Consider the following 20,303-nt stretch of genomic DNA (forward strand, 5'->3'; position numbering starts at 1 on the left):
GTGGGGATAAGGGAAGGTGAGGGGATTGGAAAACACAGTCGGTCGTCACAAGATTGCCATGGCGATACGAAAGTCAGTTTGGGGAATATAATCAATAATGTTGTAAAGATTTTGTAGGGTATCTGATGGACACTTGTCTCATTAGGGAGACCACCTCAGGGACACTGTAAGTGCCTGACCACTGGACTGTACACCTGAAGCTGAAGATGAATAATAATGAATGTCAACTATAATTATATATATATATATATATATATATATATATATATATATATTTACAAGAAGGGGAGTACAGCATTAGGAATAGAGACAGTGGAAATGTAACAGCTGTATGCGATGTCAGAGGGGTAGTAGATTGGGGGAGGGGGATTATCACTTTATGAGGGGTATAAATGATAAATGTCTATTACTTTGTTTTGTACACCTGAAACTAATTAAATAAAAAAAGAATTGCTTCTAATATCACATGCAGTTCTAATTGGCCGAATTTCTGTAGGCAAAGTCAAGTAAAAATTTCAGGTAGTTGAGCAATTCCATTTCCAAGTATCTAACAAGTATGTACATATGCAGGAGAAATGTACAAGGATATTTATCATGGCAGTAAAAAGTAGAAACCACATGAATGTCGACAGGAAAATGCCTGAAGTTTAGTGTATTCTTATGGTGTAATATTATGCAGGAATTTTGCGTGCATTAGGAGATTAGAAAAAGCCACCCTTTCCTCCCAGCCCAACTAGATTGCAGCCCTCACGTGCTGGGCAGGGCAAGAGTTGCACAGGTATGCAGAGCAGCCCTACCCCTCCCTTCTAAGTGAACGTAGAGACAGCTAAGGAAATGGCACTGATGATCAAGGAGTTCAGGAGGTACAGACGTCCATGTTTTTCCTAAGCTTTGGGAATGTTCTTTCCCTCGATTTCAAGAGCTTCCATGTTCCCTCAACAGACACATTCACCTATCCCTTCCCCACACATATATGCACTCCCCAGCATAACACTGTCTTTAAGCGCAGGTTCCAGGCTACTGAAAGAGAAGGGAGGTGTCCAAGTTGCCAGGAAGAGCGATGACCTTAACACCTCAACGGTGTTAGGTTGACATTCATCCTCAACGGGTGTTCCTGGCCTGCAGCATCAGTATTAAAGGGAGAGTTATGGTTGGAAATGCCAATTCCTGGACTCCGCCCCGGACTTCAGAATCAATCAGAAACTCTGGGAGTAGGCCCAGCATGCTGTGTCTGAAGCCCTCCAGGGGCACTAAGGTGACAGGCTTTCTTCACTGACCTCACAACAACCACCCAGAATCAAAAGATCGTCAAGTCCTGGCGACCTCCTTTAAATGGGGGAGGGAAAAGTAGAGAGGCAAAAACAAAACAGCTCTCATTCTTTCAGATCCTTCTACAGCAGCAAAGTAACAAAATCAATATCTTAATTATCTTTCCCCTTTTTTCTAAACTGTGGAACTATTCCCAAACACGATGAACTAGGTATTTCTATCCATAAAGAAATGATGCTCAGACAAAAAAACTTCCCGCAGTTTTTTCCAAACTGTGTAAAGCACGGTTTAGATTAATAAAGTGTCAAGGAAGCCTAAAAACTCATCTGACCCATACCTCACCAACAAATCCTCACCCCCAACTTCCAGGTTTAAGAATGTAGGGGGCTTTATCCTGAAAAGAAAAAGAGCATGCTGAGAAATAAAGGTCAAGCGTTCAGATGAGGCTGTTTCACATCTCTGTGGAATGCAGAAATGTGTGAACACCCTTAGAATTTCAATCGGGTCTCCTTTTGCAAGGATTTTTATACTGACTAGCATGAAACCCACACCTAACTTCCTTGTAGTAGAGAATGCTGTGTTAAGAAATACCATACCCTCCCCCAATATATTATACCAGATGAATGTTAATTTTTATCACATCATCTTATTTCAACTTTGTTACGTATGAGGTTTGATTCATGCAAAAGTGGAGAGTCAGCATTTTCGTTCTTGAGCCCAATTAAATCTCACCCTTTTCTGATTAATCCTCCAGCTGCCCCAGATACTTCCAACACATTTCAGACCTGAAATTTTCTGAACTGCTGCTTCTTTTCCAAGTCATTTTAAGAACCTAGCATTAAAACATAATTACATGACTGAAAACACTTTTGAAGCCTGCTCAGTGTGACTTTTTTTAATAGTGAGGTTTCTGAATTGCACGCCTCAGAGGACGATTTTCTGAGCTGTGTATAACTGGAGAGCATCTCTGTGGGCCTATTAGTCACCTTACAAAATTACATGAACTCTTTCAGGCCTCCTGGGGTAGCAAGGACTTAGCAATAAATGAATGGATTATGCCTCATACAGTCATATTTTTAAACAGTATATATTAACAACCAAGACTGTTGAGCATTTTGGGGCTTCTGAGGTTATAGTCACGGTGATTGGTATTAAATACAATATTTCCTTTTTATAGAATCAAAAAAAAAATGTTTAAGCTAAACGGAGAATTGGCCTCCACATTTTATTTGAGGAAATCAGGGCCAGAGATCAATTCTGACCTTGATCAAGGTCACACAGGCTGGTTTCAGTGCAGCAGGACCTGGACTCACTCCCCACGCTTTCTTTCAACTGTCAATCGTCATTTCAGCCAATTCTTCATTTTCCGGTAGCCGAAAAGGCCGTCCATTACCTGCCAGCACACGACTTCCACCTAGTGGTGACAGCGGTCATTGCTGCTTATGGAAAGACGCGTCAACGGCCAGAAAGGAAATGGAGCAAGGATTAATTCATCTTTAAAATTTATTTAAAGTCTACTGTTCCGTTAAGTGCTTTACTTACGTGATCCTAGTCAATCCTTTCAACACTATGAATAGCTATTTTTATCCATGAATAAATGATGCTCAGACAAAGAAACTTACCCAAGACTTGCTCCCAGGTGCAGTAGCTGCACCCCATTCTTCTTCCCACGGGCTGAGTCCCTGTCCTGTGACTTGAATCTTCACATGTCTGGATTCCCCTTATTCTTAGCGGTCCTCTCTGATCTGAGCTATTACTCAGGCTGCAGTGACTGGTTCAGGGACAGCCAATAAGACCCACTAACACTTTTTCTAGGACAGGTGAGGGAGAGGCACACCTGTGCCACTCACACAGCTAGTGGTAAAAACAGTGTGAGCCTGGAAGCTGCCCAAGCTGTACTAAGTGAAGCTTAGAATTAAGTCACCATAATGCAGGAAAAGCTAAGAGAAGAGGAGGAACGGAACCTCATGACGTCTCTGTTCCCACAATTTCAGCTGTGTTTGAAACCAGCTCTACTCCTGGCTGTTTCAGTTCTGAAAGCCAATAAACGCCTCTTAAAGGATTAAGCCAGTTTGACGTGGGTTTTTTGTATCTTTTGCTGAAGAGTTCTGACTAGTACCACGGGTTTGCCGTTTCTTGGTACCTTCTCTTTTCCTATTTTGAACTGTCAACAAATCAATATTTGTATTGTGCCTATGCTGACAAGCATAGGTCTGCATGGATCTGTTTTCCAATACCTATTGTCCCATTTTTGCAGTTACTGTACTTAAGTAAAAATGTCATTTGGAAATACTTAAACATAATTTTAAAATGAAGTTTTTACATAAATTAAAAAACACAAAGTAGCTTGAAAATGTTTTATTTCTCATCCTAAGTACCAGCTTCTCAAGAGCAAACTGAATAGAACTTTGGGGCTTCTGAGGGAATCTAGCCGTCTGTCCAGGATTCATGTGTCACTATGGCTTACAGGATTGTAGTGGCTTTTATCAAATGAGACATATTCCTTTGAGAATATCATACACTTATTTAAGGTAAGGTCAAATCATATAACTACATTGGGAAAGGTAGCACTACAATCAATATCTTAAAAAATGTTTGTTACTTATTTTTGGATAATAGAAGAAATTAATCCTCTTTCTTAAAATTGCATATCTTATTCTTAATTATGAAATATCTTTATTAATGTTCAGACAAGAAATTTATTACATGCAATTTCTAAACCAGAGAACTTCTTGGGAGGTGAACTGTTTATAATTTCAATGATAAAACAAACAACTTAATCCCAGGAGACAATATCGTGCTTATGATTTGTTTTCCCAATGTTACCGTCAACTTTTGGAGACTGTCTATTTAGTTTGAGAGTTGGTGACCTGGCTGATGGCTGCACCAAGCAATATTCAAATGCTTATCACAAAACTATCCAACTAAGATGTTTTACCTGCAGCAGAGGGAGTGTTTGTTTTTTGATTTTTACTCTATCAATGGCAGAAAGACATTTGCAAGTAATATATGGAGCCATGAATAGACAATGCAGTTAACATCTACTATTTTTATTGATTTATTTCAGTGATGTTTTAAACTCTGTTACACATTATTGACCAAGACGACTGGTCAACAAGACAATTGCTGGCTCTTCCCCTCCCCGCACTGCCCCTGGTGCCCCTCTATTCTAAAGGAGCCTCGGAAGCAGCTAGAAGAGAGAACCAAGCAGGGGTCCACCTACCATCACCACCACTAATTTGCACCCTCAGCGCCTCCAATTCAACCAGAGCAACTTTGCTCTGAGCTCTTCTTTAAGGTATTGGGCTTCCTTGAAAGATCTTGCACTCATTCAACAATTGTCTCTTGAAAACTAACTATCTTCCAAGCATTATGCTAAGACATTGTGATATTCCCGTGAACAAGAAAGTCAAATCACCCTACATTGATGTTCTAGTGGAGGAACAGATACTACACAAATAAACAAGAAACTAAACAAAATAATACCGATGGACATGAGTACGATAAAGAGAACAAAGTGGTAGTGCGACAGAGGGTGACTAAAGGGGTCAGGCATCGCTTGAAAAGGTGGTGAGGAAGTGCCTTGCTGAGAAAGTGATATTTGAGTGATGTATTTGAGTCATTAGGTCTTAAACAGAGCTGTGATATGATCGAATTTTATAAAATTGTTTTTGTGTGTTTGGTGGAAGGAAGCAAGAGAGAGTGAAAGCAAGAGGGCCAGAGGGAAGCAATTGGGATCATACCAGCAAGAACTCATGGTGGCTAGGATTAAGATAGCAGTACTGGCCACTAAGATAGTAGAGATAAACGGACACACGAGCACATTGCAGAAGCTGACAGAACTTGCTGTTGTTTTGGATACGATGGGTGAAGTAAAGAAAGGAATCAAGATGACTCCTAGTTTCCTGGTTTTGAGTAGTTGGATGAATGGTGATGCCTTTTACTAAGAAAGCTAGGGAGAGAAACAAGTGTGAATCAAGAATGTAGAAATAAAGTTTAGTTTTAGATACTTCTGATTTATAATGCGTCTTAGACATTCAATCTGAGATAGCAAGTAAGCTGTTGACATAGAGTAGGGAGCTCAGAGAAGAGGTCAAGCCCCAGAGATCCAATTTTGAGACTCATAGAGGTAAAGCACTAGGGTGAAAGAGATCACCAAATAGTGAACCCAAGACCTTATTCCAGGAACTCAAGTAATTAAAGTTTGGGCAGAGGAAAGGAAGGGAATATATAAAGAAAACCTGGAAAAGGTGATGGATTCTGCTGCAAAACAAACTCCCAACCCCAAAAGACAGAAGAAATCTGCAGCAGTTACAATGGATATTCCCAGGACCAGGCCTCAGAAGTACTCCAAAATCCTGGTTGGGCAGTAGCAGGAAATCTTGGCCAGCGATTCAGTAAGAAAACCAGGAAAATTCAGATGATTTCTGCTGCTTTTAAAAAGTCTGCAAAGATTATAATAGGTAACTTAGGGAAAACAATCCCATTTCTTAAATGCTATACTTCGGAGAAAAAAATGCCCTAGTCCTGGGTGCCACAGCTATGGCTCTGTTATTTATACTGTTATTTATATGCCGATGGTCATTGTTCCCAAAGGATATCCCAGTGTCAGGGTAGCTAGATCAGAAGGTTCCAATGTCAACCACTCTCTTCAAAATCAACTCCTCTTTCAGGCCAAACTAGGACTTCTAGATTGAGCACGGATTACCAGTGCAGAAGACCCTATGTTGAGTTCTCCTGCAAGAGCCCCTCCCAACTTTCCTGGCAAACAAGCTCAATTAGAATCATCAGCTATCCGAAGATATATTCAACCAAAACAGGCAAAGAATGGACCTCTCCAATCTTTTCCCAGGACACTAGATCCATATCCTAAGGGGTATTGGAAAGAGTAGGTTCGGCCAAAACGGCAAAGAATGGACCTCTCCAATCTTTTCCCAGGACACTAGATCCATATCCTAAGGGGTATTGGAAAGAGTAGGTTCGGTCAGGCCACAGAGGATTTTATTGCACCCTTCCCTTATGTTAGTGGGAAACTTCTTTCCTCGTAGAGTCTATTCTCATTATTCAGATTTCTTTATTTGTGAATTTGCCCATTAAATAAAATTTACTTGTAACCTTGAAGTCCATATTCCTGAAGCTTTTTTGGTCATGCAAGGACATGTTGAGAGCTGTAAAAAATTTGAGTTGCCCTATGCACACATTTCCAGCTGACGTAAAACAGGGCAACACTCTGCCTTGTTTCCACTCTCTTTATGGTAAGCACATGTTCTTTGTGTGGTCTATTTAGGGCTACATTTTTGTGCATTTTGTTGATGATTCCTCTTTTTGTTGTTGCTTTAAAATTCCCCCACGCATAGTGCTGAGGTGCTGTCTAGTGTACTTAAGCACAAAGAAGGCTGTGGCGTGCCCAACGTGTGTTAGGTAAGATTGTTTCAGGCACAAGTTAAAGTGCAATTGGCCATGATGAGTTCAGTGTTAAAGAATCAACGAAATGTATTAAATAAGCTGTCTTTAAACAGAAATACACATAAAAGAAGGTTGTTATATATTGATGAGTTGATGAAAATCTTGCAACCAGAGGCTCTTAGGAAACTAACCCTGAATGACTACTAGAAGCAATGTTTTAGTATTTACTGACTCAGTGTTCGTAGTGACTTTATAGAACATAACTACCACGAATAATGAGAATCAACTGTATTTATATTATCAAAGGGACACCACTCATGTGATTTTCCTAAAGGAAGACACCAACCTCAAGGCGACTGAGGCCTCCATCTAATGTAGGCAGAAAAGTTCCTGACAACCTTTGAATGGCATATCCTCTTCCTTTTAAAAACAAAAACAAAACAAAAACAAGCAGAAAAATCTAACAAAACAAACGTTTAAAGCATTGCTTAACCGGTTCCCCACCCCTTCCTTAGTAAATATATATATATATATATAAATATATATATATTTACATACAATATATACACATATATACATTATCTATCTATCTATCTATCTATCTATCTATCTATCTATCTGAAAGAAACTAAATCCCAACTCTAGAGTAAAATTGACATTTGGAGCAAATCTTGGCAGATCGTGTAACTATTAGAGCAACATGCTCAAATAAGAAAATTGAACAAAGACATAGTTATTTTGATACTACCTGTTATTAAGAGTTAGAAATGAACATGCCTCAAATATTAATATATTATTTCACTCTTACCTTGCATAATTATGTAAAATGTTTTCTCAGAATGAGACACAGAAACGTTTATATTTTCTATTTCTTCTTTGGAAATATTAGTAGGGGATTGTTAAATAATGGTACAAACACGTGATATAGTATTAGTATATAACTATTCAGAGCCATGTTTTAAAAGAACACTTAATATGGGATGATGTTGATCTACTGTGAGTCTACAGAGCTGTACATATAGCATGATCACATTTTTAAAAAAATTATATACTGCTATAAATATAATGAGAAGACAATACTACGATATTTGAACTTGTAAATTTCAGCCATGATATTAAAGGTAATTTTTATTTTCTCTGTACTGTTCTGTATATTTTACATTTTCTATAATATTGATATGACTTTATACAGTAAAAAATTACATTAATTATGAATCTGTACTTTAATGCTGTTTTTATTGTTTAAGCCTAAAAAGTATTCACACTTGTTTTTAATATTAAAAAGCTACACATTTATCATTTAACATCTCAAATCATAAACATTTCTTTAAGCTTTTTAAAATCTGAGTGAAATGCAAGTTATAGTCAAGTCTCCATTCTTCTAATAACAAATGACAATATGAATAAGCCTGTGAAGATAATACAAAAACTTGATGTAATTTCCATGCAGCAAATATATCTGTCTAGCGCTCAACATCAAAATGAGCCTGACTTCCTGGTGTACCTTTCCTCCACAGGCAGAGGGAGGAGGCTGTCAGGCTTCCAGTTGACAGGGGAATGCTGGGAATAACTTGCCAAGTAGACAAACTTCTTAGCATATATCATAAATCATGATATTATTTGAAGGGAATAAAGAATAATCAGATATCTATAGAGAAAATGGTCTGGACCCAAGTGTCATGAAGAAAAATAAACACACCCAGTTACATAGTATCTCAGTACTCAGAACACACCCAGCAGCAAATGACCTTCAGCAGTTGTATGAATGATGTAAAAAGGCTGAACAATGTTTTAATAATAAAATGGTATGTATTTTGGCATCTGTTTGGAATTCAAAGTTGAGTCTCATGTGGAACATTAAAAAGAATTCATAATGCACATAAGCCCTTCTTTTTATACTAATTATAAATCCATTAATTTGTAATGAATCTTTAGTATTAATCCCTTAAACTATATTTGGTCTGACAATTAAGATTGCGAACTCATCCTAGAAAAAGTACTACATAACTCATTGCTGAATATCACTACAGTCACCTTTGAAGTACTCCCCTTGGGAAGCTATGCACTGACACCAGTGCCTAGTCCACCCTTCAAAGCAATTTGGGAACTCTTTTTCTGGAATGGCCATCAGAGCTGTCATTCTATTATCCTTGATGTCATGAATGTCATCAAAATGTCTTCCTTTCAATATTTCCTTTATCTTTGGGTAAAGAAATAAGTCATTGGGGGCCAGATCAGGTGAGTAGGGAGGGTGTTCCAATACAGTTATTTGTTTACTGGCTAAAAACTCCTTCACAGACAGTGCCTTGTGAGCTCGTGCATTGTCGTGATGCAAGAGCCATGAATTGTTGGCGAAAATTTCATGTCGTCTAACTTTTTCATGCAGTCTTTCAGCACTTCCAAATAGTGAACTTGGTTAACTGTTTGTCCAGTTGGTACAAATTCATAATGAATAATCCCTCTGATATCAAAAAAGTTAGCAACATCATTGCAATAAGTTCGTAAACTTAATTGTCAGACCTCTTATGCTTTAAGACGCTTTGGGTTCGTTTCAAATTTTTTAAGTAAGCTGGGCTAGTTTTCTCTCACACTTTATTCATTTAAAAAAAAATCACCTAAGAGTTGTAGACCCATCAATTGTTGGCCATTGACTTTTATTTCTCTGCTATGTTTGTTCGGATATGTGCTCTCTGTTTTTGCTCTGTTGTATTGGTTTTCCCCTTGAGGGCTGGTTTAGTCTGATGGAGTAAAATCAGACTAAACCAGAGAAAATTCTGACTCCATAAACCTCTTCTATTCTAAGGGGTTAAGAAGATAAGTGACTGGCTACTCAGACAGCCTTTAAGGATGAATACTACGTGAAAATTTGAGGTGCTACTTGGCAGGACCCAGCAGCAACTTGAAGTTAGATCATGAGGCCAGAAAACACAGAAGTAGTCACACAGCTTCAGGCTGTGACCGGAGACCTAACAGATCCCTATCACTACTCTTTCTTCCTTGCGTAGTCCCAGGCTTTATCTAAGATCTAGGATCGAGGGTAAAAGAGTAGGTAGCACTGGACCTGATCAATTCTTCCTCCCATACTCCTTTTCTGTTTTGGAAAAGCCTATCCTCTTACAGAGCCCTCTCCATGACTGTGTAGCCATAGAAATAAGTCTCCTAACTGGAAGTATCTCTGTTGACCCTGTGGGATCCATTGGTTGAGTGACAAACATCAGGATCTGTCCTGACTTCTATGGACTAGATGGAGACACATGCATTCACAATGGGCCCAGTTCTCCCCTATACCCAGCAGATGGCTACTAAACAGTGTGGAACTAAGGCTGGTGATTTCACTGGGGAAACCAAGAGGAGTAGGACTTAAAATCTCAATGAGGCAGAAGACAACTGCTCAGTAAGGTAGTGCATGTGCTGGATGTTCAGCTTTGTTTGGAAAAACTTTCATGAACTTTTATAAATGTCTACATTGACCTAAGGTTCTTCTAAGTTAAAGGTTGGCATCTAAAGTTTTTTCCTTACTTTTCATTTTATTTTTAATTTTACTTATATTTTGACATTTAATTATGAGGTTTGGGAATTATCCTAAAGAGAAAATATCTCTGTTCAGACTTTAAATACTAATACAATACCGCCACTTGCGTCATTCGGTCTTAAGCATTTTAACCTCACAGCAAAACTAGTGAAGAACCAACAGATTTACTACAATGTCATACAATCTCTGTTGAAATGATAAACAATAATACTTTTTTATAATTAAAGAGTCATCCATCATGCTGGGCCTACAAAAGTGTAAAGGAAAAAGTAATGGTTACTTTTGAAGGAATGAAGAAATGGTATAAAAGATTGAGCAAGGAAAGAAATATATTTTAAAATATATTTTAAAATAGGGTTACTGCAGAATTTTGCTGAATTCCATGAGCTTGGGAACTGGCAAACCATTTATATTTCTGTGTAAGACATGCTCTGGGAACAAATTAGACATTTTGCTGAGAAGCTGTAGGACAGTTTGATTAACTTTCTTTTCTAGGACAAAAGGCTACCATTTAATGTAAAATCCTCAGGAGGCTATTTAGAATTGAGTGGTTTGGGCAGTATTGTTTATTCCATTTGGATTGCATGTGAGTTTATTGATTCCTTCATCTGGGAAATAAACAATCAAGAAGACAGTCATAGAGGCAGTAACCTGGGTCTTTCACTCTTTGATGTAAATCATGGGAAAGGATATGGTTTAAATTCTTCCCATTCATACACGCTTCTAGGCTGTTCCTTATGTGAAAAATGACTTATCTTCTAACTTCTTTTCTGTCTTTAAGCTAAAACAGAAGTGTAGTGGCTAGCAATAAAGAAAAGCATACTAAGTAATTGGAAAAAATTATTTCCCAGGAGACGAGCTAAATAAAAATATGTGGTGTTTTGTAATCAGCATGAGCTGAGAATGATGTTCTTATTATCTGAGCGATGGTCTTTTGGACCATGCAGACCTGGAATGCCAGCACTTGCTGGAAACCCATAGCTGTAGGGAAGACAGCTGTGATTAATGATTCACCAGCATCCCAGGTACATGGAACAAGAAGCTCACTTGCATTTTTGTTTATAAAACAAATATATCTGGCAATAAATAATGCTTCCAATCTTGATATTTTCCAGACTAATCCTATTCATTAATCAAACTAAGTCATGATTCTAAACCCCCAGGCTTAATATACTACATAAAGCACCCAGATACAGTGAAAAAGGGTTGATTTGTGATTGAGATGGGGAAAGAAGGATGTTTTTTGTTTCTGTTATGTCTCCAAAGCTTGCTGTTTAAAACACATATAAAATTTATAATTTAAACCCCTCAGTTTCTTGAGCTAGTAACATCTGACAAAGGAGCAAAGGCAATACAAATGGTACTGAAACAACTGGATATGCACATACAAAAAATTGGATACAGACACAGATCTTATAGCATTCACAAAAATTCACTCAAAATGGGTCATAGACCTAAATGTAAAACACGAAAGTATAAAACCCCTACAAGATAAAATAGAAGAAAACCTGGATGACCTTGAATTTGGTCATGATATTTTATATGCAACACTATAAAAGAAATAATTGATAAGCTGAACTTCATTAAAACTTAAAACTTCTACTCTGTAAAAGATAATGGCAAAAAAATTAGAAGACAAGACACAGACTGGGAGAAAATATTTGCCAAAGACATATTTGATTAAAGACTATTATTTAAAATATACAATGAACTATTAAAACTCAATAAGAAAATGAACAACCCAATTTTTTAAATGGAAAAAAAAGCTGATGTAGATCATCAAAAAAGATATACAGATGACAAATAAGCATATGAAAAGATACTCACATCATATGTCATTAGGGAATTGCAAATTAAAACGACAATGAGATACCACTGCATACCAATTAGAATGACCAAAATCTGGAACACGGACACCACCAAATGTTGGCAAGGATGTGAGGCCTTAGAGATGACAGCTCTGATGTGTGACCTTAGAGATGGCAAATATTTCATAAGCAGACAAAAAAAAAATAACTATAAAACATATTTCATCAAAATTCAAAACTGATATGCATCAGAAAGATATCATTAAGATGATAAAAAGGCAAGCTACACTGGGAGAAAATATTTGTAATACAAATACCTCACAAAAGACTTGTACCCAGACTATATAGAAATTGCTACTACTCAATAATTAAAAATAAATAAATAAAGCTTTTTTAAAAAAGAAAACTGCAAAAACTGAAACAGACACTTCACAAAAGAAATTGTATAATTATAAATATGTAAGTGGCCAACACACACATGAAAATATGCTAAACATCATTTATCAGGGAAATGCAAATTAAAACCACAATGTGATACCAATTCACACTAACTGAAATAACTAAAATTAAAAAGTCTGTCTGACAGTACAAAATATTGGGGAAGGTTAGAAATGTAACTCTCATACATGGATGCTGGGAATATATCAAGATAAAACTACTTTAGAAAACAATTTGGTAGTTTAAAGATATACTTACTATATGACTTAGCAATTCAACACCTAGGTATTTACTCAAGGGAAATGAAAATATATTCATAAAAAAACTTATATGAGAATTCTCATAGAAACTGTCCTATAATTGTCAAAACCAGGAAAAAAAAACCAATTAAGGAAATAAATTGCTAAATTATATGGTGATATGTTTATACAATAAAATTCTACTCAATAATAAAAAGGAACAAACTATTGTGTATCTGTTATCTGGTGCTGTGTAACAAATCACCTCAAAATGTAGTGACTTGAAACAATGATTTATCATTTTTCACAATTCTATAGGTGGACAGAGTGGTCAGCTGACCTTGCCTGAGCTCACTCTTGTATCTGTATTTAGCTGTTACTTAGGCTGGGCTGGAAAAATACAAGATGGCCTCACCAACATGCCTGTGGCCTTGACATTGGCTGTGGGTTGGTGCAACTTAGTATTCCGCCATGTGTCCACTTTATCCAGGTGGTCTTCTCATCCTCTAGGGTTTCTCTCTCTCTACATGTAGCCTCTCTCTTCAGCAGGACATCCTGGACTTCTTTATATGGCTCCTGGGTTCTAAAATTTAAAGGGGAAGCTATAAGCTTTCTTAAGTCTTAGATTCAGAGGTCAAAGAATGTCACTTCCATCATATTCCATTTGTCAATCAAATAGCATAAGCAGTCCAGTTTCATGAGGTAGGAAATAGACTCTACCTCTATTTATTTATTTTTTGAGTGTGCTTTTTAAAAATGTCATCCATACTCCCACCCCGGACCCCTTTGTTCTTGATATCTATGGGTCTGTTTCTGTTTTGCTTTGTTTTGTTTATTCATTTTTGGTTTTTCAGACTCCACATGTAAGTACAACCATACAGTCTTTCCCTGTCTGATTGATTTCACTTAGCATAATACCTGCTAGGTCCATTCATATTATTGCAAGTGGCAAGATTTCATTCTTTTTTATTGTTGAGTAATATTCCATTATATGTATATATTTATATATTTCCTTTATCCATTCATCTGTTGATGGACATCTAGGTTGCTTCCATATTTTGCTATTGTAAGTAATGCTTCAATGACATATGCCAATGTTGCATATACATTTTTGAATAAACACACAGAAATGGAACTGCTGGGTCATATGGTAGCTCTGTTTTTTACTTTTTGAGGAATCTCCATACTGTTTTCCATAGTACTGTAACAGTTTACAATCTTACCAACAATGTACAAGGATTCCCTTTTTTCCACATTCTTGCCAGCACTTGTTATTTGTTGATTTTTTTTTATGATAACCATTCTGATAGATGTGAGGTGATATCTCATTGTGGTTTTGATTTGCATTTCCCTGATGATTAGTGATGTTGAGCTTCTTTTCATGTGTCTGTTGGCCATCTGTATGCCTCTTTGGAGAAATGTCTATTCAGGTACTCTATTTTTAAATTGGATTGTTTGACCTTTCTGTCGTTAAGTTGTGGGAGTTCCTTATATGTTTTGGATATTAACCCCTTATTGAATGTATCATTTGCAAATATCTTCTCTCATTCAATAGGCTGTCTTTTCATTTTGTTGATAATTTCCTTTTCCGTGCAAAACTTTTTAGTTTGATGAAATCACATTTGTTTCCAAAAAGATATTGCTAAGACTGATGTCTAGGAGTTTACTGCCTGTTTTCCTCTAGGAGTTTTATAGTTTTAGGTCTTAGATTTAAGACTTTAACCCATTTTGAGTTTATTTTTGTATATGGTGCAAGAAAGTGGTCCAATTTCATTTTCTTGCATCCATCTATCTAGTCGTCCCAACACCACTTATTGAAGAGACCGTCTTTACCTCATTGTACATCTTAGCCTCCTTTGTTATAGATTACTTGACCAAATATGTGAGATTTATTTCTGGGCTCTCTATTCTATTCCATTGATCTACATATCTGTTTTTATGCCAGTACCAGAGTCTTTTAAATATAGTGGCTTTGTAGTAGAGTTTGAAACTGGAGATCTCCCACTTTGCTCTTTCTCAAGTTGTTGGCTATTTGGCATCTTTTGTGGTTTCATATAAATTTTAAGATTAGTTGGTCTAGTTCTGAGAAGAATGTCTCTGGTATTTAATAGAGATTGCATTGACTCTGCATATTACTTTATGTAGTAAGCATGTTTTAACAATATTAATCCTTCTAATCCAGGGTGTCCAAACTTTTTTCAACGTTTTTCACCAAGGGCCATATGCGGTAAAATGCACAAACAGCCGGGCCACACACTCAAGGTGAAGTACATATTGCCTCACCTGGTTTAAGTAAACTAAATATATTTTTGGAATTTGCTGCGGGCCAATTAACAAAGGATCATGGGCCGCAGTTTGGACACCCCTGTTCTAATCCATGAACATGGTATCTTTCCATTTATTTTATTCTCTTCAATTTCTTTCTTCAATATCTTATAGTTTTCAGAGCACAGGTCTTTCACCTCTGTGGTCAAATATATTTTTAGGTATTTTATGCTTTTTGATGAGATTGTAAATGGGATTGTTTTCTTCATTTCTCCTGATAATTTGTTATTGGTGGATAGAAATGCAACAGATTTCTGTGTATTGACTTTGTATACTGCCACTTTACTGAATTCATTTATTAGTTCCAATAGTTTTTTTTGGTGGAGTCTTTAGGGTTTTCTATATATAGTATCATGTCATCAGTGAATAGTGAGAGATTTACTTCTTCATTTCTGATTTGGATGCCTTTTATTTCTTTTTCTCGTCTAATTGCTGTGGCTAGAACTTACAATACTATGTTGAGTAGAAGTGGTGGTGATCTTAAGAAGAAAAGCTTTCAGCTTTTCACCATTGAGTATGATATTAGCTATAGGCTTGTTGTATATCACCTTTATTATGTGAAGGTATGTTTCTTCTATACCCACTGGGCTATAATAGAGAGTTTTTATTATAAAAAAAAAATCAGCACTGTTAGCGGCAAACCTCAGAAATGTAACTATAATACTTCTGCTATAGACAGTATAAATTCCTATAAGCCTAGTAAATTCATTAATTTGATGGTTTCCATAAACTTTATTTTTCTTTTAAATTTTTCTTTATATGTTTCATATTGCCGATGACCAAAGGCTGATGCCAAGTCTTTGAAATTATGGTTTTCAGAAATTCCAGAAAACTGGCTTTACTATCATCTGTCTGTTCTGATTTTTTAGCTGATTTGATCTGCGCACATCAGTGAAGTTTATAAATATTATGCCTAAAGCTGGCCTTTCAGACATTGGAAGACGGAGGGCGGCTCACCTCCTCTCCATTCTCTTTGTCCTGTACACAGTGGTCTCTGTCTTTGCTGCTGTCATTTGCATTTTGGTTTGTTCTTTTTTTTTTTTTTTCAGTCCAAGCATGTGATTAGGCACTTCTGGAGCTTGGCCAGGCAACTAAGGATTTTCTGGCCTCCAGTGTCTATCCCCTAAGGTCGCAAACTCAATCTATTTAGAGAGCTGTTAATTAAGTGAATTATGTTTGGTCAGGTATTTATGAGCAAAGATAATAAGAATGGAAATGATAAGTGTGCCCTTATAAAAAGACTGAGTAAGCTATATGTTAATTTTCTTAAAAACAACCCAACCAAAAGAATCTCTCTAAAAGGTGTCTTCTATAGTCGTTTAGTTTTTCTCCTTAACCAAATTTGAGAACCCATACTTGCTCTTTAGTGATATTATGCTCATCCCAAATATGCTTATAAACTTGGGCAAAATGCAGAGAAGAACGAAGAGGAATGTAAATACTGTATGTTCTCTCTACAGAGTTGTTCAAGGAAATGCTGTTTACTTAGAAATAGAGTTCTAGAAAGTATGTCTGCCATCTGTAGTCCAGATGATGATGATTGTGGTGCTGAATTAAACGCTTAGAAATAAAACTTAATGGTTGTTTCTGTTTTCAAGGATAAGGCAACTGAAATATTGTTGCATTATTCTTAACACACAAAATAGCTAAAATTTGTTTATGCATTATGTATTCATAACTTAGAAAATATATAAAGAAAGACACAATGACTGTGAATTTTTGAGAATGTGCCTTGGCACAACTCCTGCATATACTATGGTGCATACATAATATGCTAAGACATGAGGACAAAGCCAAAAATTTGAAAGCATTATCATCATCATCACTGACTCTTTAATGAGGAACCATGTTCTAGACAGATTGATCATTTCATATGTTACCCCTCACAAAGATGATTCTACACTTATCAATTACTTCATCATGAATATCCCCATTCTTGAAGCTATGAAAAGACATTTATAAAGCTGTTCATGATTCTTTACAGAGTGAAATGAAAAGAAAACTAAATGAATATGATTCCTAGGCACTGTCAAAATATAAGCAGTCTAAAATGGACATATAAAAGAATACGGCAACAAAAATATTCAATATATTCATAAGATGTTCAAAAAATCAAGGCCCATAGAAGTGTTATGTGATTTTTTTTTTTTTTTTTAAGGAAGAAGACATTTGGTTTGGTTGGTGAGGGCAGTAGTAGAGTAATGGTAGTGGAACATTACCTTTCATCCAAAAGTCAAGAGACAATTCTGGTATGAAGTGGGATTTTAAAGGTTGTTTGCACAATAAAGAAGGTTAAGGATGAGGTATATAAGCCAGAAAATACAGTTGGACAGAAAACGAATGACTGAAATCAAGTTGGATTTGGAAGATGGTGAGATATTGACACGGCCTGTGGTGCCAGATACAAAAATATTAAGTTGAAGCAGGCTATTCACCTGTAACTCAAAATACCCAGTAAAAGGCTCTAGGTTTTGAAGAGTTAAAGAATGTCCCAATATTCTTTCTGGTCCATCTACTTTTTCTTACAAACCTTTGCACTTCTCTGCCATTAACAAAAGCAACTAGTTGTTTCAATCAAACAGCAGATATTCCTGGTTGAAAATACTAGTAGGGAAGTAGTTGAAGTGATCTTATGTGGGATCAAGGATAGATGGGCAAAGTTTAAGTACTAAAGGCAGTTGAGAAGAAGAATTCTATCCAGTGGTATCTAAAACTAGCTCCTACAGTTTCATGAGAGAAAATTATTAAATAATTGGGAATTTTGCTAGCTAGTTGTTATATCCAGCCATTATTAAAAATTATATTAAAGATAATTGCATAAATTATATTAAAAACAAAGGTAATAAATATTCAAACACCTTCTAAATACACTTTCTAAATATTTCACATTTCACTATTATCTAAGTTTTGAGGTAATTTTCTTACATTGAGCTGTTTGCTGGAAAGAGTGAAAAATTTTGTCCTGTTGGACATCTCTCCCCAATCCTGCACTCAATGATAACATGCTGGTAGCTTGAAATCAGCTACATTAATAAACATTTACTAGCATATCACTGTTTCTCATTGCATTATACCATATCCGAGAGTGGGTCTGCTTTTACATCAGAGCTGATTTTAGAGGCCAAATAAAATCCTATTAGAAAGTAGATGCAAGAAATCTATAAATGTAGCAAAGTTGTACCCAAGCTCACATTTCTCTGATCTTGCTGTCTATAATTTTTCACCTTTCAACCATTCATTCAATAGTATTTGTTGAGCCCTTTCTACTATCATGCTAGGCTCTCTGGATACAATAAAGTAGATGATGAGGTACCTACCTCAGGGAGCACATGACCTAATATCACCAGAGGAGTACACAGATGACTGCAATTGAGATTGGTATAGAAGGGAAACATGAGCTGTCTGGGAACACAGAGAAGAGAAACCAAGTTGTTAAGGCAGGTGTGAGACTAACACCAAAAACAAAACAATATTTGGTGTTGGTAAAGTAGGTTCTTGGGGAGTCTTATCGGAAGCAAAGGGTTGTTACACAGTCATCATAGGGATGTAGGGTGTTGCATAAGGATTATAGTCAATAATATTGTAATAACTATGTGTGATGTCAGATGGGTACTAGATTTATCGAGGTGATAGATGGGAGGGGGTTTGAGGGTAGGGTGAAAAAGGTGAAGGGATTAAGAAGTACAAATTGGTAGTTACCAAATAGTCATGGGGACATACAGTAAAGAATATAAAGTGAAGAATAGGGAAAATAGTCAGTAATATGGTAATAACTACATATAGTGCCAGGTGGGTACTAGACTAGTCAGGGGGATCACTTCTTAAATTATATGAATGTCTAATCACTATGCTGTACACCTGAAATTAATATTAGAAAAATACTGAATGTCAACTGTAATTGAAAAATTACAAAAGGCAGGAAAAAAGTGAAGGGGAGTAAGAAGTTCAAATTTCCAGGTATAAAACAAATAAGTCATGGGGATGTCATGTAGAGCATAGGAAATATAGTCAATAACATTGTGATAGCGTGGTACAGTGTCAGATGGTTGCTGGACTTACCATGGTGATCACTTCTTTAGGTATACAAATGTTGAATAACTATGGTGTGCTCCTGAAACTAATATAATATTGTGTGCTAGCTATATTTTAATAAAAATCTTTGAAAAATAAAAATAATAACAACAACAAAAAAAGAAAGTGTAGGAAAACAATGAGAAACGTTGCTGCTCAGTGGCAGATAATATTTTCAATTGATGCCTGAGCTCTGAAATGGTGATTAACTTCTCATCCAGTTCCTGGAGAAATATATCTTATATGAGGCAACTGAGAAATAAATTGAAATGACATTATTAGAAATAAGTGTCTATGTGTAATAATTTTTTTGCCTGAAAGAAGAGATTTCATCATCTGTATTCATTGCTTTTGAAACTGCTAAACTGAATCCTATATTTCTTGATGTTAAATTGAAGTATGTAGTAATCAAAATGCTGAAAAGTTGAGTTATTGGGTATTTTCCGGGCCCATGCAAAGAGTTTCCCATTAATAACAGTCACTGTGTACATTGATAGAAGAGAATTGTTTAGAGCTATCAAATATGTTATTACAACTTATTCTGTCCTGTAATTGTTACTACAATTATGTCCTAAAGAGAACATTTTTGACTTATGGGGCAGAAGGAAGGATATTTGCAGGGGGTTGACAACTGACAAAATACCAGTGCTGATAACAGAGAAAAAAATGTAGCAATGCAAATCTACAATAACTCAGTTGTAATCTGCCTCTCTCCTTTTTTAGTTTTTCAGCAAGGTTTACCATGCTCATCTCACAAAAAATAAGAGGTGAAACCAGAAGAACTCAGATGAAGAAACTTGTTTTAAATGTGATTAATCATGTGGGCTTAAAAGTCCCTACCATGAAAAACATTGACCATTTTCTTTATTTCATACTAAAAATATCACAACCTACAGCTTAAGAACACAATAGTCCTTTGTGTGGCTATAAGGAAAAAAACAAAAATGTTTTTAAAAATTTCTGAATTTAAACATTAAAGGAATGGCTCAGGAGTAACTATGTTTCTGCCCATCTTTAGGCACATTGTCAGTCTTACTACTTCCACACAGCCCGGGGCTTTGGAGAATATTCTGGGCCTGCTGGGTGGAGGTGGTAAGACTGTATTCCAGAGACGACATTGCTCCAACCTATGAGAAATCACTTGCTTGTTTTGTTTGTTTGTTTGTTTGTTTGTTAAGTCTTTACAGCTTCACAAACCTGGTGCTAAAAATATAA

The sequence above is a fragment of the Rhinolophus ferrumequinum genome, chromosome 3 (assembly GCF_004115265.2).
Source record: "Rhinolophus ferrumequinum isolate MPI-CBG mRhiFer1 chromosome 3, mRhiFer1_v1.p, whole genome shotgun sequence".
In the NCBI taxonomy this organism is placed as follows: Eukaryota; Metazoa; Chordata; class Mammalia; order Chiroptera; family Rhinolophidae; genus Rhinolophus; species Rhinolophus ferrumequinum.